Here is a 21,762-nt window from a genome sequence, read left to right on the forward strand (position 1 = left end):
AGTTGTATATGAGGTATGTGAACCTCGCTACCACCATCCATCTTCCTATTTCGCCATTCCATCCCTGTACACCTACATTTCCACTCGTTTTATTGTGTCCCTACACAGCCACATACAGAAATTTTGTTTCTTTCATTCTGCAAACAAAAAAAAATGATGACAAACAAAAGCAGCAGCATTATTACTCATTCCTACTTGATACCTTCTAGCTGTGATTTCTTTTCAGTTGAGACCTTCTTCAGTAGTTTTAGCCCTACTCAAATGTTAGCTTGAATTTAAGAAGGAGAAGCAGCTACATGAAATCCTACAGGATTCCTGTAGCAGCTGATCCCTTTGAAAAACATACTCCAGAGACAGGGTCAGCATAGCAGGACATATGAAACATGCAAGGAGCAATGTTTGAATGGGAGATCATCAGCAAAAGCCCAAGGCCGAGCATGCAGAGTGCAAGCAGCAACAACAACGAGGAAATGAAGTGCCAAAGTCCGAAATATGCATAACACAACAGCGACTGAGCAGGTAAGTGCCTAAACCTATTCCTCGATTGCATGAATAATATTTCAAAACTGCATGAACTGTGGGAATGGTCAATCAAATGGAATTAGTGGCCAGCTAACTAGCCACCCTCATTTAGTTACGCACCCTCGTGGAATTCAAATGAGCCCCGTCAAATTCAAACTGTCGATCAGATACGCAGCCAGCACGTGTGGTATGTCAATCTGGGAAAAAACATTCGGGACTGGTAGTGGTGGCAGCGTATAATGGGAGTAAGGGAGGTGATGGCGTTAGACAGCATGTAGAACCATTATGACCGAGACATTGGACCAACGGTCCGGATGGGGATGACGTACCCATCTGGCCACCTCACCTCCTCACCACGGATTACACCAACAGTTAAAGGACAGTGCAGTCAAAGCCTCTGCCACCCTTTGTTTCATTCTTCATTCACGACGTTCTTGACTTCAATACTCACCTACCACTTCTAGAGCAGTAAACCAGTTGTCCTCCGCTAGTTTTCTACCAATTTTTCAAAATCCTCCTACCTATCGGGCTCTATAGGAGCACTGCTGCATTCTACAGGAGCTGGAATATTCCTATATGAAGATTTCTACAAGAAGGACAAAGAACAGCCCTGCAGAAGGAAAACCCAAGATTTTTATCAAAATTCTAGCTTGAAATGAGGTAGGCTTGGGAAACCTCTCTGCATATGACTTATTTGTATAAGATGGTGGATTAAAAACGCAGCATTGGATTGAAAGAAAGGAGAATGAAGCTTAAAAGTCTGCCTACATATTTTCCCTGAGTTCTACACAATTCTCTATTTTCTTCTCTGCATTTGAAGTCTGTCTTCTTCTTTCTCACATTCTATTGTAAAAAAAAAACACATGCAACCGTAGAAACCAGCCTGTGTGGAAAAAACCGAATTTGCATATCTGTCTACTCTCTGAAAAAACCCTGTGTTATTTATCCTCTATTTTGTCAAAAAAAAAAAAAAATCTTTCCAAAAGCAGAGAATCAAATTCAGGATAAGAGCAGTTTGAAACAAGGAAATATTGCAATTTGATGTTGTAGGGAGAAAGCACACGGGAAATTCCTTATCTAGTTTCAGAAAAAGACAAAATTCAGCTATCCCTCTGTTTTCAGTTTTGCCTGCTTTCTCACCTGAGCATTTTTAAAAAAGCACTAAACACCATGCCAGGAGGTTTTATGAGGAAGGAGCCTTTGAACTCCAACCAATTGCATGAACACCCTGAGGTGGTGGCCCTCTTCACCAGGGAAAATTGGATGATTTTCTTTGAAAGAATACATGGATATGATGATGAGGTGACTGAAGAATTTTTGATGTCCTTAAGACCCCACTCGAAAACACATGCTACAGCCAGTTTCAGGGGTCTGACCCTAGAACTTACACCTGATTTTATCAGTCAAATCACAGGTCTTCCACTTGGGCTCCCTTGGAGCAAGGAGGAAAAAGCATTGGGACAGGTTGCCAAGAAAACATTTTTTCAACCTGGGGAGCATCCTGTAGAGGATAAAAATGGGGTGAGAAGGACAAGCTTACCTCCTCCATGGAGTGAAGTCAGCTACCAAATAATGAAATACATCACTTGTGAAGGAAGGTTCAACATAATTTATGGTTATCACTTCAGGCTATTGCATGAATTGAGGTATGGGATGGACCTACCTCCAGTCAGGAAACTCAATCTCCCATATTTCCTCCTCCAGTCTTTGATAGAATGTGGCACCAAGCTAAATGCAAGGGTCCCAGACCAGCTGGCCCACCATGGGCTCATCAAACTGTTGGTAGAAGATGCCTTACACACATATACCATTCCCATAGCTTGGGAAATTTTCAGGAATATGTCCAGAGAAGATGACATCAAAACTTTGACTGAAGACATCAGCCCATTTGGTACTGAGAAATAGGAAGAGAAAGAGGAAATTGAGGAAGAAATGAAAACAGAGGAAGAGCAGGAAATAGAGGAGGAACAGAAAGCAGAGGAGAAACTTGAAAAACCCATTGTAATACCTAAAGAAAAAAAGAAAATAGCCTCAAAGGCAGAGGAGGAAAAGAACAGAAATTGAGAAGAAATCCCAAAAAAAGACTGCCATAAGAGAGGCAGGGACCCAGCAAGGAAAAGAGAAGACATTACCAGAGATAGAAAAAACACAAGCAGAAATAGCAGACACAAAAAACACTGTAGAAGATGAAGGGGAAGAACAGCAGAAAGAAGCATCCCCTGAAACATTGGCAAAAGAAGTAGCAGTTGTGCTGGGTGCATTGAGCACTCTAGCAAAACAAAAGGGAAAAATAAAACGAGAAACATCCATGTATTTCAAATCCAGAAGGAGCACCAGGATAAAGGTGGGCAAGCCCCAGCCACCATCAAAAGAACCAATAATAATTGAGGATGCACCTACTGAGAAAAAGGAGGAATCCCCCTCCAAAATCTCTATTACCTATGAGAGAGGGAGTCCCAAAAATTCCCCCTGGAAGGAAAGAATCAATCTAATGGACACCAAAGAAGTTCTATAGGAAGCTAAAACCTCTTTATAGGAAACACTATCCAAGCTAAAGGAGACTGAAAATTTAGAAGAGGAGGCAAAAAAATAGTCACAAGAGGAAGGCAAGGCCAAAGAGATACTTGAACCAAGCCCTCAGCCTAATTTAGGCTCATATTACAATTTGCTAGAAGGTGGGAAGATCATCCCATAGAAATTCGTTGTACCCCTTTTCTTTGAATTAGAACAAGAAAGGGTTAGAACCCACACCTGGATGAAAATTTCTAAATCCAAGGGAGTTGCAGATATAGGACACATGGAAGAACAGTTGAAAGAATTAAGAAGGGAGTTGGCAGTGGTGAGACACACCGAGAGCATTAAAAGAGCCCAGCTACGGGAGGAAAATGCACTACTAAAAAAGCAGTTATAGCAATAGGAAACTCAAAGGGGAGACATATCACAGATACTTGAAGAACAGCAACTACAAGAAGGTCCCCTAGCACATAAGGAAGCAGCAAAGAAACAACAGCAAGAGGAAGAGCCATAGCTTGATGTTGAAATGATGATAAAGCAGTAGCAAGAAAGGGAGTCTCAGGCAACAGCTGAAGTGCTGATGCTGAAGTAGCAGTTGCAGGAAAGAGAAGCCCAAATGGCCGGCATGGCCAGCTAGGCAATGGAAACCTTGCAATTTAGACAACCAGCTATATCTTATGCATCGTATCTTAAAGACCAATGGCTCCAATTCCAAATTAAAACATTGGCCCAAAGGGGCACAATCCCTTTCCAAAATTATGGTCAGTTTATGCATCTGTGTGCTACTAGTTCAGCTGAGGATAAAGCCAAATTAGCAGAGTTTTACTTACACAATATGGCACTCCCTGATATGAACTTTGGGATCCAAATGCTGCATTGGGAGACCTACAGCTCATGGCTATGGCTTCTTGGATGAGCCATGAGGAAAAAAGAGAAGTGGAAGTTCAACAGATCATGAAAAAAGAACTAAATGAGCCCCTACTAATAAGGGTAGAACCGGAAGACCCCTTAGCTCTCATATATGCTCATCAACACCTTGCAAGCAACCCTCAAGTTCTCCCTGATTATGTCGAAAGGTAAGCGCAAGCTATCGCCCATTTTGAAGATATGGAAAGATTATTTGGTGATGATTGCCTTCATGCTTGCATGAGGAGATGGAATACATTGTCATATAGCTTAAAGATCAGGGAGTATCACTCCCAACCAAAATTAGGGAGGATTTGGTGAGAGTACCCCTGTACAAACAATCAATGAAAAACTTGAAAGCCAACTAGATTGGCCTTGAGTTCAGTCCTCCACTACTCATAGGACTATTGTAAGGGGTTAAGGAAGAAGAATAACACAAGCAATGGGAGAAAGTGGACAGAAAGGCAGGTTTTCATGACAGGGAAGAGAACATCACCTCAAAAGCTTGGGATGTCAGGGAAGTTATTAAAGCTATCAAGGATGAAGAACTGGATTAGTTGCTTAGAGGATGAGCAACCCATTCAGTAGGGGGGTGATGATGAGCCCCAGAAATGGGTAACTATATGGGCTCATTTTGCCTATTGTTTCCATTTAATCCACCATTCTCCATAGTTTTGTGCATGTTTTTGAATATATTTATGTTAATTGAGTGAATGGGGATAGTCACTTTACCACAAAGTCTAATGAGTGTTTATTGCAGATTTTTGGACATTTTTGGACCAAGACCAGGCATTTATGAGTAGATTGGCAGCCAAACTCGAAGAAACAGGGCTGAGGACTTATAGGAGGGGTGTCTCCTGCATTGATGACCCCTTCCTCGAGTTCTCCACCAGCAGCTCGGAGTTCAAAGGCCACCACATCGATGATTACAAGGGGCAGCCGAGCAGGTCTAGTGAAGTTGTTGTTATCTATAGTTTTAGGCAGCCGAGTTCCTAAAGTTTAGGAGGACTATTGGGAGTCCTCACTTGTATAAATAAGAAGGCTTCAAGCCTCAGTAGGTTAGCCATTTGATAGTCTATTTTTTCACTTTAGTGTAGCCTTGTATTCAACTCATTTTCGATCTCTTTTTGTAGACAGTTTTGTGATGTAACTATTATTTTCTGATCAATGAAGATGAATCCAGCCTTGAACCAGCACTGATCTTTCTAAGGGGGTTGTATGTAATATTCCTAATTAGTTATGGATAATTGGAATATTTGATTTTGTTCGATTTTTTCCTTCTATAGTTATTTGTAAATAAAAAGTGAGGAAGGGGGAACATAACTCACTTTAGAATAAAAAGTCACTTCCTAGGTAGCACAACATTGTGACTTAAGGGGGAACCAAGGGGGCCAAAGGGGGATGCAAAAATGGGGCCCACGCAGACACATGGAGGGACTACACAGGAGGGAAGGAACACAAGGCAAGAAGGGGATCACACAGGAGAAAGTGAGCCTAGTGATTGTGAGAGGAAAAGGATATAAAATTGAGAGGAACCCCCTCATTTGGGATCATTCTGGTTATGAGTATTTGTGATAGTCATTTCGACTTAGATCACATTGGCTGTTTAGCTAGTCTGCATCATTATTTAGTGCATTGAGTGTCTCCGTTCGGAGATCTCACCCTTATCCCCGGGGGACTTCGAGTGCCTACTCGGGAAAGGTATTTCCATTGTCATTCTAGCAGTAGTTTCATTAGCATTTCAGAAGCAGTTTCATCAACATTACAGCAGCAGTTTCATCAGCGTCTTTGAGGAACTGCGCAGAACCCCAAGGGGGTGATTTTCGGAGGTCAGCCATTTCAGAAAATCTTTTTGGGTTTTTCTGGGTTTCTTGAGTAGATTCTGATTCTAGAGTTTCAGCCTTTTCTGAGGAGGGGAGCAGCCCCAAACCTTCATTCAATTTCCACCACCAGTAGTAGCACGACAGTTTCCCAGTAGCTGGGACGCAGATCAGTGTGAGCAGTAGCACGGCAGTTTCCCAGCAGCTGGGACGCAGATCAGTGTGAGGCCATTCCAGGAAAGCTTTCTAGGTTTTTCTGGGTTTCTTGAGTAGAGTCCGAATCCAAAGTTTCAGCTTTTTCCGAGGAGGGGAGCAGCCCCAAAGCATCATTTGTTTTCTAGTAGTAGCAACAGCACAACAACAGCATCCACACAAAGAGGCCATTCTTGTCATTTTGAGAGTATTTCTTCACTTGCCTTGTGCAAGTCGAGGTGCCATCTGTCTAATCACCTCTTGTACTCATTTATTGCTCAGTATAATAAAATGGCTTAGCATTTCTCGCTGCATTTCTTGTGTATCTGCTTATATTCCCAGTTTACATTATTATATGTTGTTCCACTGTTATTTTATCACTTCTGGCTTATTATATCATTTTCACATATTTGTTTGGATTTTTTGTTGGGGTTTGAGGAATATTCTGGGTTAGGAATATTATAGTGGTGTCGAGCATAGATCTGGCTCAACCTATGGAGCTAGCAATTTATCACACTGAGGGAAAAACCCTATATCTGCTACAAAGGTCAGAGATATAGAGACACTGGGCGTAGGTTGGAGAATACCTACGGAGAGGGAGATTGTGTTCTTGTGGCAGACGCAGAACAAGAAGAACCTGTGGTAGACGCAGAACAGAGAGAGCCAATAGTGGACACAAAGCAGATGGCAGACGAGGACGGGAAGAGATTTGCGTATATGCTCCTCAAATCAGTGCAGGATCTGTCGAGGTAGATTGAGGTGATGGGGTAGAGATTCATGGTAGTAGAGGCCAGATAGTGGGAGAGCCCATGAGTTTTTTAGATCGGTGAGGGATCAGGTGCATCCCATCACTTGCCAGAGCAACGTGATACTGCACAGCAAGGGGCCCCACATGCCCCTACACACTCTACCATGCCCACCTTCTTAGGAGCAGACACGGGGGCTGTAGCCCAGCAGGAGGCAGAGCCCAGACATATGGGCGATTATTTTGCAGAGTACCAAGCCTATGGGTAGGAGTTTAGGGAAGCCCTCTCTTTCAGAGATTTTGTTCAGCTCCAACAGGATAGTAGACCCCATGACCATCACAGAGGGTATTGGCATTACCATGATGGAAACACCCACCGTGCAGCGAGTAGATTCCAATTGCCTATGTTTGATGGTTCATCAAATAGTTCGGCAAATTCTTGGGTGGAGAAGCTGGATATTTATTTCTAGCTTAACCAGATGTCGGAGACAGAGGCCATCAAGGTGGAAAAATTGCATTTGGATGGTGAGGCCCAGGATTGGTGGTTTCATGGGATGGTTACACTAGGGCACTCCACAGTGATGACATATGTCGAGTTTACCAGGAGACTGATGGAGCGATTTGATCGGAGGGATCCAGAGCAGTATTTCGTTGAGCTGACGAGGCTCAAACAGACAGGGAGCCCAGAGACCTACATTGCAGATTTCTTGAGGGTCTTTGTGATGGTGCCAGACCTCTCCACAACACGGAGAGTCTATATGTATGTTGAGGGGTTAGCAGAGCCACTTCGGGATCTAGTCTGATCCATTAGACCAGCGACGCTCCAGGATTCTATCAGCAAGACCTGGACACCTTACCCCAAGAGACATACTTTCCAATCTAAGAGGAAGGATGTGAGGATTCCACTGCCAAAGGGGAATCGAGGACAAGTATAGCTTGACGATGATGCCAAGAGGGAGCTAAAGAAGAAGCGGTTGTGCTTCACTTGTCAGGAGCCATGGGCACCAAGACATAAATGTGCTACTGGTAAAGCACATTTTATTGAGGTCTTCTCCGAGAGCAGTGGAGAAGACGATGACAAGGAGGATGTGGAGGCAGGATATAGCCATGCCATACAAGGACCTTTGCCACCTCCACCACTAGCAGCAGGTGGTGCATCTTTTGCACCCACCGGAGGGGTCCTTGCAGCATCACAGGGAGTTCCCAAGTATCTGATGCTACGCGTACGAGGGACAATACGTGGCCAGCGCATATCAGTTTTGGTTGACAGTGGGGCAACCCACAACTTCATCAATGCCCAGATGGTTTAGCGGAGAGGTATACAGACAGAGAGCTTCGATGGGTTTTCAATCTTGGTCCTAGGAGATCAGACCATGACATGTGCTCGTTATGTTCTTGAGTTATCAGTGACAATGAGCACCTACAAATTGACTAACCACTTTTTCGTGGTCGATATTCCGGACACCAACATGATATTGGGTGTTCAGTGGCTCATCGCTCTAGGGAATGTCACGACAGATTGGAAGACCCTAGAGATGGAGTGGGATGATGAGAAGATAGGGAGGCATGAGAAGATACGAGGACAGCACACATATCCGCCTCAGACTGTGTCGGATCATCGGATGGAGGTAGTGTTCCGGAAGGGAGACATAGAGTGGGCAGTGGAGCTGCGTGCATCAGAGGCAGGGACTACAGGGCAGACGGTACATCCAGAGATACAGTCTCTCCTTGATCGGTATACCATAGTGTTTGGGGATATTCCACCAAGACAGCCCCCGGATCGGGGGTTTGAGCACACCATCAAGCTTGAGCAGGGCATACAGGTCGTGATTACCACCCCCTCTAGGCACCTCAAGGCCTATCCGGACGAGATTGAGCGGGCTATCTAGGATTTGATGGCTCTTGGGCACATTCGGCCGAGCACGAGTCATTTCGCTTCTTCCATGGTGTTGGTGAAGAAGAAGGACATTACGATGAGGATGTGCATTGACTACAGGGCTCTGAACAAGAAGACCTTGAAGAATAGGTACCCCATACCCAGGATCGATGAGTTGATGGATGAATTGAGAGAAGCATGGTTCTTCTCAAAGATTGATTTGAGATCTGGGTACCATCAAATTCGCAGGAGGGAACAGGACATTCCTAAGACTGCCTTCAGGTGTCACTATGGGCACTTTGAGTTTTTGGTGATGCCCTTTGGGCTAACCAACGCCCCAGCCACATTTTAGTCTTGCATGAACCACATCTTCCGCAGTCACTTGAGGAAGTTTGTGTTGGTATTCTTTGATGACATTCTCATTTATAGCAAAACTTGGGAGGAGCATCTCCAGCACATTGAGACAGTGTTGCGCATCTTGCAGGAGTAGCATTTCTATGCGAAGCTCTCCAAGTGTGAGTTTGGGTTGATGGAGATGTTGTATCTAGGACACATCATAGGGGTGGACGGAGTGAGAGTCCACAAGGAGAATATCGGGGCCATTAGAGATTGGCCAGAGCCGAGGAACGTGACAGAACTTCGGGGGTTCATTGGCATTTGTACTTACTACCGAAAATTCGTCAAGGGTTTCTCACAGATTGCTGCATCCCTGACAGATTTGACGAAGAATGGGGCATTCAATTGGACAGATATAGTGCAGCAAGCCTTTGACAGGCTCAAGGAGGTTATGAGCACCTGCCCAGTGTTTGCATTGATAGATTTCACACAGCCATTTGTTTTGGAGCGTGATGCGTCGGGAGAGGGGATCGGCGTAGTATTGATGCAGGGAGGTCATCCTATAGCCTATGAGAGCCAGAAGCTCCTTCCACACGAGAGGTTGTATCCTATATATGACAAGTAGATGTTGGCCATCATGCATGCATTGGCCAAGTTCCGGCAGTATTTAGTGGGTAACAGGTTCAGAGTGAGGACTGATCACAACAGCCTCAGGTTCTTTTTGGAGCAGAAGCAGTTACAGGAGAGGTAGCAGAAGCGTATCAGTAAGATCCAAGCATATGACTTTGACATTGAGTATGCTAAAGGTAAGAACAACATGGTAGCAGATGCCCTTTCACGTAGACCAGCCACGTCGTCTCTTATGAGCTTGGATACAAATTGGAGGGCTCGACTCTTAGTAGAGTACTCCAAGGACAGATTTGCATGTGAGGTTTCGGATGGGCTGGTGGTAGATGACAGGTACAGGGTGATTGATGGAATCATCTACTACAGGGACCAGATCTTCTTGACTGAGGGATCTCAGCTCAAGAAGAAGATACTTCAGGTGTCACATGACTCACCATTGGTAGGACATCAGGGGTTTACCTAAACTTACAAGGCCATTAGGGAGAGGTTCTCATGGAAGGGCCTCAAGGAGGACGTACTCCAACATATCCGGGAGTGTGACGTTTGCCAGAGGAACAAGGGGGAGATGAGCCATCTTTCTGGTTTATTGTAGCCTCTTCCCATTCCGAAGGGGAAATGGGAGAGCATTTCAATGGACTTCATCACAGGGTTTCCCATGGTATAGGGCAAGGATTGTATCTTTGTCGTCATTGACCGACTGACGAAGTATGCCCATTTCTTTGCCATATCCACACACTACACAGCAGCACAGGTGGCCGAGTTGTTTTTCAGATAGGTTTTCAAGCTACATGGTCTTCCTAAGACCATCATCAGTGAGAGGGACAGTCGTTTCTTGGGCGGGTTTTGGCAGGAGCTTTTACGACTAGTGGGGACAGAGTTGACACCGAGTACCAGTTACCACCCATAGATAGATGGACAAACAAAGATAGTTAACAAGTGCCTGGAGGGCTACTTGCGTAACTATGTCAGTGTGCAGCAAAGCACATGGTTGAAGTGGCTGCATCTGGGGGAGTACTGCTACAACACTACACATCACATGTCCATCGGCATGTCACCATTCTATGCTTTGTATGGATATCATCCTTTATCTTTTGCTGACGTGATGTTTGGTGCTAGCAAGGCTCCGAGAGCCAAGATTTGGATCCAAGAGAGTCAAGATATTCTCCGAGCTCTCAAGGATAACATGGCTACAGTGCAGAACCAGCAAAAGTTGTATGCTGACAGGGGTCAAGTGGAGAGACAGTTTGAGGTAGGAGACTTGGTCTATCTACGATTACAGCCACACCGACAGTCGTCACTGAAGCAGAAGGGGGCTGAAAAGCTCAAGCCCCGTTTTTATGGGACATACAGGGTGATACGTAGGATTAGACAGGTTGCATATGAGTTGGAGCTGCCCCAAGGCAGCAAGATTTATAACATTTTTCATGTATCATGCCTGAAGAAAGCATTGGAGCAGCAGGTGACCGTGACGTATGAGCTACCACCCATGGATGATGAGGGGCATTCGATATTATAGCCGGAGGCTATCATTGACTCTAAGGAGAGACGGTTGCGGAGCAGGACGGTCCGAGAATTCTTGGTGAGGAGGAAGAATTTGCCGGATGAGGATGCCACTTGGGAGAGTGAGGAGATCTTACAGCATCCATCACTTCAGTTCCTTGAGAACAAGCAACATTTTTCTGGGGGAGACTGTAATATTCCTAATTAGCTATGGCTAATTGGAATATTCGATTTTGTTTGATTTTTGCCTTCTATAATTATTTGTAAATAAAAAGTGAGGAAGGGGGAACATAACTCACTTTAGAATAAAAGGTCACTTCTTAGATAGCACAACATTGTGACTTGACGGGGAACCAAGGGGGAAAAAGGGCGATGCAAAAATGGGGCCCACGCAGACACATGGAAGGACTGTGCAGGAGGGAAGGAACACATGGCAAGAAGAAGATCACGCGGGAGAAAGTGAGCCTAGGGATTGTGAGAGGCAGAGGCTATAAAATAGAGAGGAACCCACTCATTTGGGATCATTCTGGTTATGAGTATTTGGGATATTCATTTTGACTTAGAGCACGCTGGTTGTTTAGCTAGTCTACAGCACTGTTTAGTGAATTGAGTGTCTCCATTCGGAGATCTCACCCTTAGCCCCGGGGGACTTCGAGTGCCTGCTCAGGCAAGGTATTTCCATTGGCATTCCAGCAGTAGTTTCATCAGCATTTCAGCAGCAGTTTCATCAGCATTTCAGCAGCAGTTTCATCAGCGTCTTTGAGGAACTGCACAGAACCCCAAGGGGTGATTTTCGAGGGTTGGCCATTTCAAAAAAGATTTCTGGGTTTTTTCTGGGTTTCTTGAGTAGATTCTGATTCCAGAGTTTCAGCCTTTTCTGAGGAGGGGAGCAGCCCCAAATCCTCAGTCGATTTCCACCAACAGCAATAGCACGGCAATTTCCCAGTAGCTAGGACACAGATCAGTGTGAGCCCATTCCAGGAAAGCTTTCTAAGTTTTTTTGGGTTTCTTGAGTAGAGCCCAAATCCAGAGTTTCAGATTTTTCCAAGGAGGGGAGCAGCCCCAAATCATTATTTGTTTTCTAGCAGCAACAACATCCACGCAGAGAGGCCATTCTTGTCATTCTAAGAGTATTTCTTCACTTGCCTTGTGCAAGTCGAGGTTTCATCTGTCTAATCACCTCTTGTACTCATTTATTGCTCAGTATAATAAAATGGCTTAGCATTTCTCCCTGCATTTCTTGTGTATCTGCTTATATTCCTGGTTTACATTATTATATGTTGTTCCACTGTTATTTTATCACTTCTGGGTTATTATATCATTTGCACATATTTGGTTGGATTTTTTGCTGGGGTTTGAGGAATATTCTGGGTTAGGAATATTAAATTGTAGCTCTTAGGGTTGTGCCCAACCCAAGTATCCAGCACCTCCTATGTGTATTTATATGTTTTTTTCTTGCATTCATGAAATAATTTCTGTTGTTTAGGTTAAATCTTGCTTTGTTACTTAGGTTGTTTTTGATGATTAGAATAGGTGTTCTTGCTTCAGGTTGATTAGATAGTTTTTTGCAATAATAAAAGAAGATCCACAAAAAGGCTACCAAGCAGGCCTTGATCTCCTTTCTCCCTTTGTGGGACCATGAATTGAGACCAAGGCATTCTTACTGCCACCAAAACATTGTTTTTGCTTGCCAATGCAATTGCTAGTGTGAGATTTCGAGTTGGAGAAGTTGATATCAGTTGTATTTACATGCTTAGATCTTTTCTTGTTCTGTTTCCATGGCTTTTTTGCATAACTTCCTGTCCATAAAGTTCTGTTCAACACTTTTCTAGTTTTTAGGTCAAAATTAGGTTAAAATAGATAAAAATCTATTTTTTTAGTTCTTGCTTGGGACAGTTTTGAAAAGTAAGTGTGCAGCTCATTTGTAGAACCCTCCAGCTTATCATTCTTCCATCACCCAACCTACTCTAGTCCATCTCTCAAGATTTCCTCCACTCATTCGCCATACTTTCCCTAACTGCCCTAATTTCTACGTTCTTGTGCAAAATTGCTTCCTTGACCTTTGAACAAATCCAACCATCTCTTTCATGTCTGACCTTCACTGACAGATTCCTAGACCCTTTGAAACCTCCATACAACCTTCATTTTCCTTTTCCCACCGTTTTTCCACCTTCAAACCTCCAAAAACCACTTTCGGCCTCCTCCTGTAGAATTTCCTGTAGATCCCCTGCAGCCTCCTGTAGAAGTTCATGCGAGCGAATTTTCGAAGTCTAATCGCAATGGAAATCTCCAAAAGGGTACTAAGGACTTATTAGGACCCCTCCACACCTTCCTCATCATGTGCAAAAGCTAACTCCATCTCCCTTCGCCACCAAACCTCTGCACAGTCACAAATAGTTAAAACACAAGCATAATAATTCTGCATAAAATTGCCCAAAAGTACAGAAAGATGATTTTTCCACATTTTCCTTTAGAAGTAGCTTGAATACATGCATTTTACCTTTTTAGTAGTCAATGATATCCATTTCAGTAGTTTCATCCCTTTTTCTTGCAAAAGTAGGGTTAGTGGGTAAAACTAGGGTTTGCACTTCCTTTCAATTTTCATCTTCTTTCTGCAAATAGAATAGCCTCTTTTGAGTTAGCTTTCCTCCATCATATTTAAAAGCTTCTTCTAAAAACTCATATAAGTTGGCTTAAGCTCCTAGCGAACTTGTGCCCGCTGATCAAGTGACAGCCTACAGTAAGAGCTAGTACTTGTGCATACAGCACCATCGCTTCCAAGTTTGTTACAAACTACCGGGTTGATAAAAGTAAAGTAGGGAATCCCAGGAGTTGCAGCATCATTGCTACAATACTAGAGCTCACCACATATCATTTTTCATCCAAGCATTTTTTTAATATCATGTTAGAGGTAGTCATTTTGCAAAGAGGGATCATCAAAGATCCTATAAGAACCATCATTTTGGAAGTTTATTGGAAGAATAATTATGATGTTACTAGTACATGTTCTATCTAGTATGGAAACAATACCCTTGAAGGAGGAAGGAATGCAGATGTTCAAGTTGCAGTGTGAAGGACATAATGAAAGTACTTCCACTACTAGGAAAAAAAACATATATTCGACAAGTATAAGAAGGAAGCACATTCAAGAAAGGATTGCTAGGTGGTTATAGGGAAGAAAATATATGCATCTTTTAAGTAACTCTTCTCTAGGATAATGTTTATATCTACAAGAATATTGCAGAAAAGAGTTAGTTATAAAAGTGTGCTTCATAAGCCTTCCATATGGCTACATGATGCTTGAAAGAAGAAATTTGACATGATTTGGAATATATAGAGAACAAGACTGTCTCACAAAACAACATGGCACAAACATGACAATATTGATCAATGTCAAGTATTGTCTCCAGAAGAAAGAAAGGGAGTTAATAATGACAAATCCAAGGAAGTTATTGTAGCTTAGTAATCAAGTTTGATCCATGGGCACTCTAATTAAAATGAATGCATGGAGAAAGATTCTTGTACAATATCAAGAAGGATCATGTCAAAGGATGTTTATATCTAAGGACTTAAGTATGCAAATATCTTGATGAAAAGGGCCATCATGATAAGGTAAGTCTAATATTAATATTTTGATTTTGGTTATCTGGTTAACATATTGTTTTTCTACTTGGAAGTATATTGTACAAATATATAAATAGTTGAGGCAAGTTCAACTGTGGGTGTTGAACTCAATTCAAAGAATATTTTAATTAAGTGATCGGTTTTGGTAATCCTTGAAGGATTATGTAGTCAAGATGTTCATACTATCATCTTGGGATTAATAGGTAGTAGTATAAGAAAACCTAATGTTCATGTTCCTACATCAACAAAGATCACTTTCATGTTTAAGAGGAAGCTATCACCAGCTTGAAGTTTGATAAGGCTCAATATAATACCTTCATTGAGGAAAGTTATATGTAATATTGATGGCCTCAATCATGTCACAAGATTGAAGGAAGAATATGGCTCCATAACATCTAGGAAGAAATAAGCTCAATATGATGAGATACAAAGGAAAGAAGAAGCCATGTAGCTATCTCCATGAATAACTGGTAGTTTATACACTTACAAAGACAAGTTAGAGAGCTTGTGACTTCCCGAATGAAAGCAAGTGAAAGAATCTCCTCTATGATTTAGAGGGAGTATGAAGACTCCTTAATGTTTGTGAAGGAGAAAGGATCTATTCCCTAAAACAAGTGCGAATAGAAATATCCTCTCTAGTTGAGAGGGAGTGATGATAAACATCACATTTGTATTATTTACTTCATGTGTCATGCATTAGTCCAGGACTAATAGTCATACGTCTAAGTGAAGGCCATGGAGAGAGAATAGTGAATGAAGGTTTAGATAAGCATTTGTGATTTCCTTGAGTTAGGATAGAAAATCCAAGATATGAAGTGGACCGACACTCTTTGAGGATTGGACATATATCCAAGACAAGAGTGGTCGAAGAGGATCGATATTCTTTGAGGATGGGGAATCCAATATAAGAATAGTCCTTAAAGGACATACCTAGTAAACATCCATATGGGGTATGTACCTTGAAGAGGTAGTGTTATATCTCACGTAAAGCCTCCCAACATTATGCTCTTATATAAGAAAGATCAGATTATCAAAGTTAAGACCTTACTATGTTGACAATGTTGGTCATGATGTTGATGCTTAAAGATGGCTTACAAATCTGACTCTTCTTATGAGAACTCTTCAGTTTGGGAATAACCTTCTACTAGGTGTACAATTATGAATACCTCCCTAGTTAAGAGGGAGTGTTGGAAAATGTAACTAGTTCTGGTATTAATAATTATCAATTTACTCATGTCATTATGTATATATTATGTTACAAGAAAAAGAATAAAGAAAAATATTATTTCAAGCATGAGTTTCTTGCTCCATTTTGTTGGTTAATCTAGGTCAAGCATGTTCTTCATGCTTCTAGGGTTTTTCATGTCAAAAGAATTTTTTTCTTGAGTCAAGAGAGTCCTTGTCATTTGTATAAGACCCTATTGGTAAAGTTGTAACATTAAAAATATATTAATTATGAGTCCTCTAAATTCAAATATGCCTCCAAGCACAAGTCGGCCCTAGTCAAGGACAAGTTGTCCTAGAGCATGTTATTCGACCTCTTGGAAAGGTTATATATAGAAGGAGATCTGACCCATTAGAAACATACTTCTACAATTCACATTTTCAAGTAATAAGAGGCAAGACAAGAAGAACAAATAAGTCGAAAAAATTGATCTTTCTACTCACATGTGCAAAACCTAGGGTTTTGTTTTATTGCAAAAGGCCAAATATTTTAGGTCGAAGTTGCAGATACAAGTGAGGGTGTTATCACCAAAAAATTGATCATCTAGCCTAATTTACTAGATGGATCGAAGTACACCATGTAAGGCCAATTTTACCATGGTAAAATTGCTTTCATTATGAGAAATTACTTAATAAAGCACATTTGTTAAGTAATTTATAATTAAACCCATGAAGAATAATTAAATAAATCACTATTTATTTAATTATCTTCTAGGAATAATTAATTAAACCATTGATTAATTAATATTCCTTGTCATATTTGACCCAATTATGAAAAATAAATAGATAAATTATTAATTATCTTATTTTTCTCTACGAATAATTAATTAAACACTAATTAATTATTATTCCTTGTCAAGTTTGACTAAACCCCTTAGGAATAATTAAATAAATCATTATTTGTTTATTATTCCTTAACCATATTTTTTGAGATGATAAATAAATCATTTATTTATTTATTATTTCTAAATAAAATTTTAAATACTTTTTCCCTCCTAACCAAATATAATAAAATATTCCAAGTGGTTATTTCTAGAATGGGGTTAATAATATTTTATTATTCCTCATTATTCAAGGATAACTCAATATTTTGTTATAAATAGAAGGGTTTTCCATTCATTATTCACTTTTGATCATTTTCATTGTTGCACTCACTGTTGCAACTCTGATTATTATCACTATCACACACCATTTTTCTTTCCATTTGAGTTCCCATTGAGCTCAAACATTTTATTTGTTGGGTTTTCACACTATAGAGAAGAGAGACTCTACAAAAGCTGAAGACATTTGAGGATAGCCAAGAACCCATCCCATAGAGGGGGGTTGGTAACATTTATTTGTTCCCTCCACAGGTGTTATTTAATAAAATCTATTCTTTGTATATCTGGTTTCCATTGGATTACTAGAGTTACCTGCATTTATTACTGTTTCATTTTGTTATTTAACTATGATTGTGGCATAGATCGGGACTTTGGCAGGTATTGTTTCTATCATTTGTTGCAGATCTACAATGTTTAGCAACCATTTATATTGTCGAGATTGTTTGTCATCCACAGTCTTAGGTGATTTCTTTCGTACACCTTTGACAAGAAAACACTACAACAAAGGGTTGAAATCTATGATCAAAGCTAGTTTGAATAGGGTTTGACTTCTTTTGGCTTGGAAGACCTTGATTCACTCAAAGAAGCATCCCTTGGAAGGTTGACATGTATTAAAGAGCTATGGTTTATACTGTACTAAAAGGCCAAAGTTGCATGTATGTTGCAGGAGGTCAAGAGGTTGTTCTGAGTGTTAACACCCAGGTTGTTCCCTATGACTCCCAAGGGAATACGGCCAGGGTAACCACTAACCAATCTTTGGATTACAGTTTCTAGCCAAACTGTAATCAGAGAGGGCTCTCTCTTTATGATTTGTCTCTGTTAGATAGTGTTTTAGGCTAGCTATTGTGCTCAGGTTTTTGGTTTATGTTTTGGTTGAAGGACTTCTTTCAGTGCTTAAGATGTAGTGTTCAGACGGTAGTATATCATTGGGCAATGGAGTCTAGAGCTGTGAACTGTTTTGAAATGCTGGAGTGATGATGTTCAGACTACAGGGCCTATTGGGTACCTCAAACAAACAAAATCTAAACTTAAGTGGTGATGTATGGTCAGCCAACAGAAAGCAATTAAGAATTCTCCATTAAGCTGGTGATGTGAAAGTGAAACATGTTGCTCAGGAGCGAACTTGAATTCCTGAAACAAAGGTCACTGTGAAAGATATATTCTGAAAGTGCAGCAATTAAGAATTACACTTATCAAGATTATAGCTGAAGAAAACATTCATTAACAACAGAGATTGAACTCAGGGTATTGCATGAATAAATCCTGAAGGTTATTATTTTTCTTTGTTGCTAAATACTTAGAAATTAGAAATATATATGGATTGTACAGATTGAAACACATAACAAAGAGAGTTACAGAAAAACTTATTGTATTGTGAGGTACACAGGAATCCTGCAGTGTTCAACAAACACCAGAACGCATTCAACACTTCAGAACTTTGAGAAATTCCATCACTTTCTTTATCAAACTCTGAAAGGGTTACAGCATAAGAACTTCTTCAATAGAAATCAACAACAACCCTCGCAAGCTTGTGCGAGGGGCCAATATATACAAACAGTATTACAAAATATCTAAGGCGTTGAGTCATCTGAGAAATGAATATTTCACCAACTTTGTACAGAACAGCAGATAAGAAGTTATTGCTGCCTTTAATACAACATAAATGCATCTTTCTATCTGTCAGAAGATATTTTGCCTTTTGAAAGCCAATGAGTCGGTTGGAGTGATCTGCATTAATGCTGGAAGATGCGCTTTTGGAGCTGCTCTGCTGTAGCTTCTCGGCCTGGACACCTGTAGCTTCTCATCTTGCTTTGTTGGCTGTAAGTTCTGCTAAGTTGGCTCAGCTTTCATCTTTAATGCATGCTGATTCCTTTAAACTGTCCTGTGTATGACAATTTGCATTTTCCATGAACAAAATTTATTGAATGGCTTCCTATTTATAAAATCATCTGTATGGCCTTAGTCCACCATTCTAGCGTAGGTAGTTGATGCCTGAGAATTGCATCCATAGTCTCCTCTGCCTCTGTATATTTATAAAAATTGGGAGGCACTTCAAACAGGTGTTTAATTTCATTCATTATAAAAAATAAACTCTCTACTCTGTTGTAGAGAGTCTGTCCTGTGGCTAGCCCTGTTTCCTCTGAGGTGCTGGGCTTCTCATTGATCTAACTTGTGGCAAATGCATTAACCCTCTTGGCATACTGCTCATGTGTAAACAGTCTCCCTGCGCTGTTCAGTAAGCTAGGGAGCCCTCTGTTTTGTAATACCTGAAATTTATCCATAAACCTGTTTACCTCAGTCTGCATGTCTTGGGTTCTTCTCTCTAATGTCTGCACCAAGTTTCTCAGTGTGAGAACCCTCTTGATTAACTGAATGTGCTCAGTTCTGTTTGTTATTCCCATGGTAGCCAACTGAGTACTTGTTCTATTGTTAAGCACATTAATCATCCTGGTGGCCACTTCAGGCATGTTGCTTAGAGCAGCCCTTGATCTCTGAATTTCAGTCTGTGCTTTTGGAATGAGCTCTAGCTGCTCATGGATTGTTTCAATATACTGCCACTGGTCATTAATAGATTGGCCAATATTAGCCCACAGCACTATTCTAAGCTCAGCCACAACCTTATCTAATTTGAGCTCATTCTCTAGCTCTTTGATCCTGTCTTTAAGGGCTTTTATCTCCCTGCCCTTTTCTGCCACAGACTGCTTGGATTTGTCATATCTTTCATTGACTTTGGCTAGTTTTTCCTTGGCCTCATTCAATTCTGTCATTTGTGCTTCCAAGGCCTGGATCTCATTCCTCAGCTTTTGCATGTCCAGGCTTGGGGCCTGCTCTGTTGTTGGTGGTGCTGCTGAGGTGGATGTTACTGCCTGTTCTGTTTGCTGAGGAGGAGGAACAGTAGTTGGAGCAGTCTCCTCAAGGTTTATTACTTCAGGAGGAGGCTGGGAGGTCTGACCTTCTTCTCTTTGCTTCAAAGCTGCCTGTAATGCTGCCTGTGCAGCCTCTAATTCTCCAAGCTTTTCTTGTGTCTGGATTAGTTGCTTATATAGAGACACCAGCAAGGTTGAGGCATCTTGATCATGCCTTTGTTGGGCAACTTCATCTGTTTGAGGGTGAATTGTGGCTGGGAGTTTGATCTTTCTCTTCAAAGCTGCCATGTCTGCATCCCTCAACTTCAATATTTCCTGTATGCCCTTGATATCCTTGGGATCATGCCCAATCTCTATAATTATGTCTTCTAAGGACCTTATTCTATTGTCCTTTGCTTGAGAGGATGCTCTCTCCAACTCAAGTTGTGCAGCTGTATTATTAAGGCTATTTTCCAGCCTATAATTGTCCAATGTTTTGTCTGCCAAGGAGGCATACACCATCTCACCCGTTTGTTTGTGTAGCTCGATTTTGTCCATCGGGTGGATGTCCTTGGCAAGGACCTCAAGATTGGTCCTTATATAATCTGCAGGGGACTGGGGCTGTGCTACAGCTGGCAAGAAATGACTCATGATCATTTTGCCTTCACTAACATCAAAAGCAGACATGAGTCTTTGCTGGTTAGTGGGAGCCATCTTCAGCAAATGATTGTACAGCTATATTTTTATGGGCTCATTCCTTTTCTTTATGTCTATGAACTGCTGTTTAATGCTCAGTTCACCCTCTCTCTGCTGGCTAGAGGAGCTGACTTCTCCTCCCACAGTTCTGTTCTGTTCCTCTTAGAAGGAACTTGCAGATGCTTCCCTGCTAGGTGGGCCCATGCCCAGAGACTGCCCTGTTGGCATTTCCTCTTCAGAGAAAGGATTCAATCTCTGCCTTTTCTCACCATGACTTTCTGATGTGGTCAAGGGAGTCTCTCTGTCCCTTTTTCTGCTAGTATCCTCCTTTTGTGGAGTTTGGAGGATTGATGCATCAGCTGATGTTTCTTGCCTAGGAGGCACCGTGTTTTGTGCCTGCTGTTCCATGAAAATTGGGGCCTCAACTGCCCCTTCTTGCTGTGGGGGCTGCTCTTTGTCATGCTGCCCTTCTTCTTGCTGTAATTCCTGTTGTTGTTGTTGTTCTACCTGCTGCTGTTGTTGCTGCACCTTTTCATGAGGTGGTTGTTCGGTCTCCATTTCCTTTTCCTTGCCTTTGCTAGATATATCTTCAGTGGCTTTGGGTGCTTGCTGATTTACAGTCGAGGAGGATGCAACTGCTCCCACTTGTGTGCTTGGAAGGGAAAACACCTGTGAACAAAGTTCAAGGTCAGCCATCTTCTTTAGATTCCTCACTGCTCTTTGATTCAGCTCTTCTTGTGTAACAGGCTCTTCTAGGGTTCCTCTCCTCCATTTTACTTGGTTTGCATGTTTTTCAATGTGAGGAATCTTCACATGATCATAGCCAGACAGCTTGTATTTGAGCCTTCTCAAAGTTATGAAGTGGTTGGGGTCATAAGGTTTCCAAAGGAAACTGGTTTGAAGGCCAAGGGACTCAAGCATCCTGTCTGCTTCTTTCCAACCTTCCTCCCTCTGGTTATAGACAAAATGGCCAAGTTGGTTCCTGACTTTCAACTGTGCTTTCTTGCCTTTGCCTGAAAAGTGAAGCACATCAACATTGCCAAATTGCCTGAAGTATTCTAGGGCAAACAGCCTCATAGGAACATATTTGGGTAGTCTGTAGGGAGGCAATTCACACCCATATATCCTGATGACGGTGTGGTTCTGGTAAAAGTACCAGTCCCCAATGCTGTATGATTTGGATAACTGCAGGATCCTTTGCATGTCATCAGTGAGCCTTGGAGGAGGTGAGCTC

Source organism: Pinus tabuliformis, chromosome 4_2 (genome assembly GCF_031772625.1).
Source record: "Pinus tabuliformis cultivar Carrire ecotype Pingquan chromosome 4_2, CPIR1, whole genome shotgun sequence".
In the NCBI taxonomy this organism is placed as follows: Eukaryota; Viridiplantae; Streptophyta; class Pinopsida; order Pinales; family Pinaceae; genus Pinus; species Pinus tabuliformis.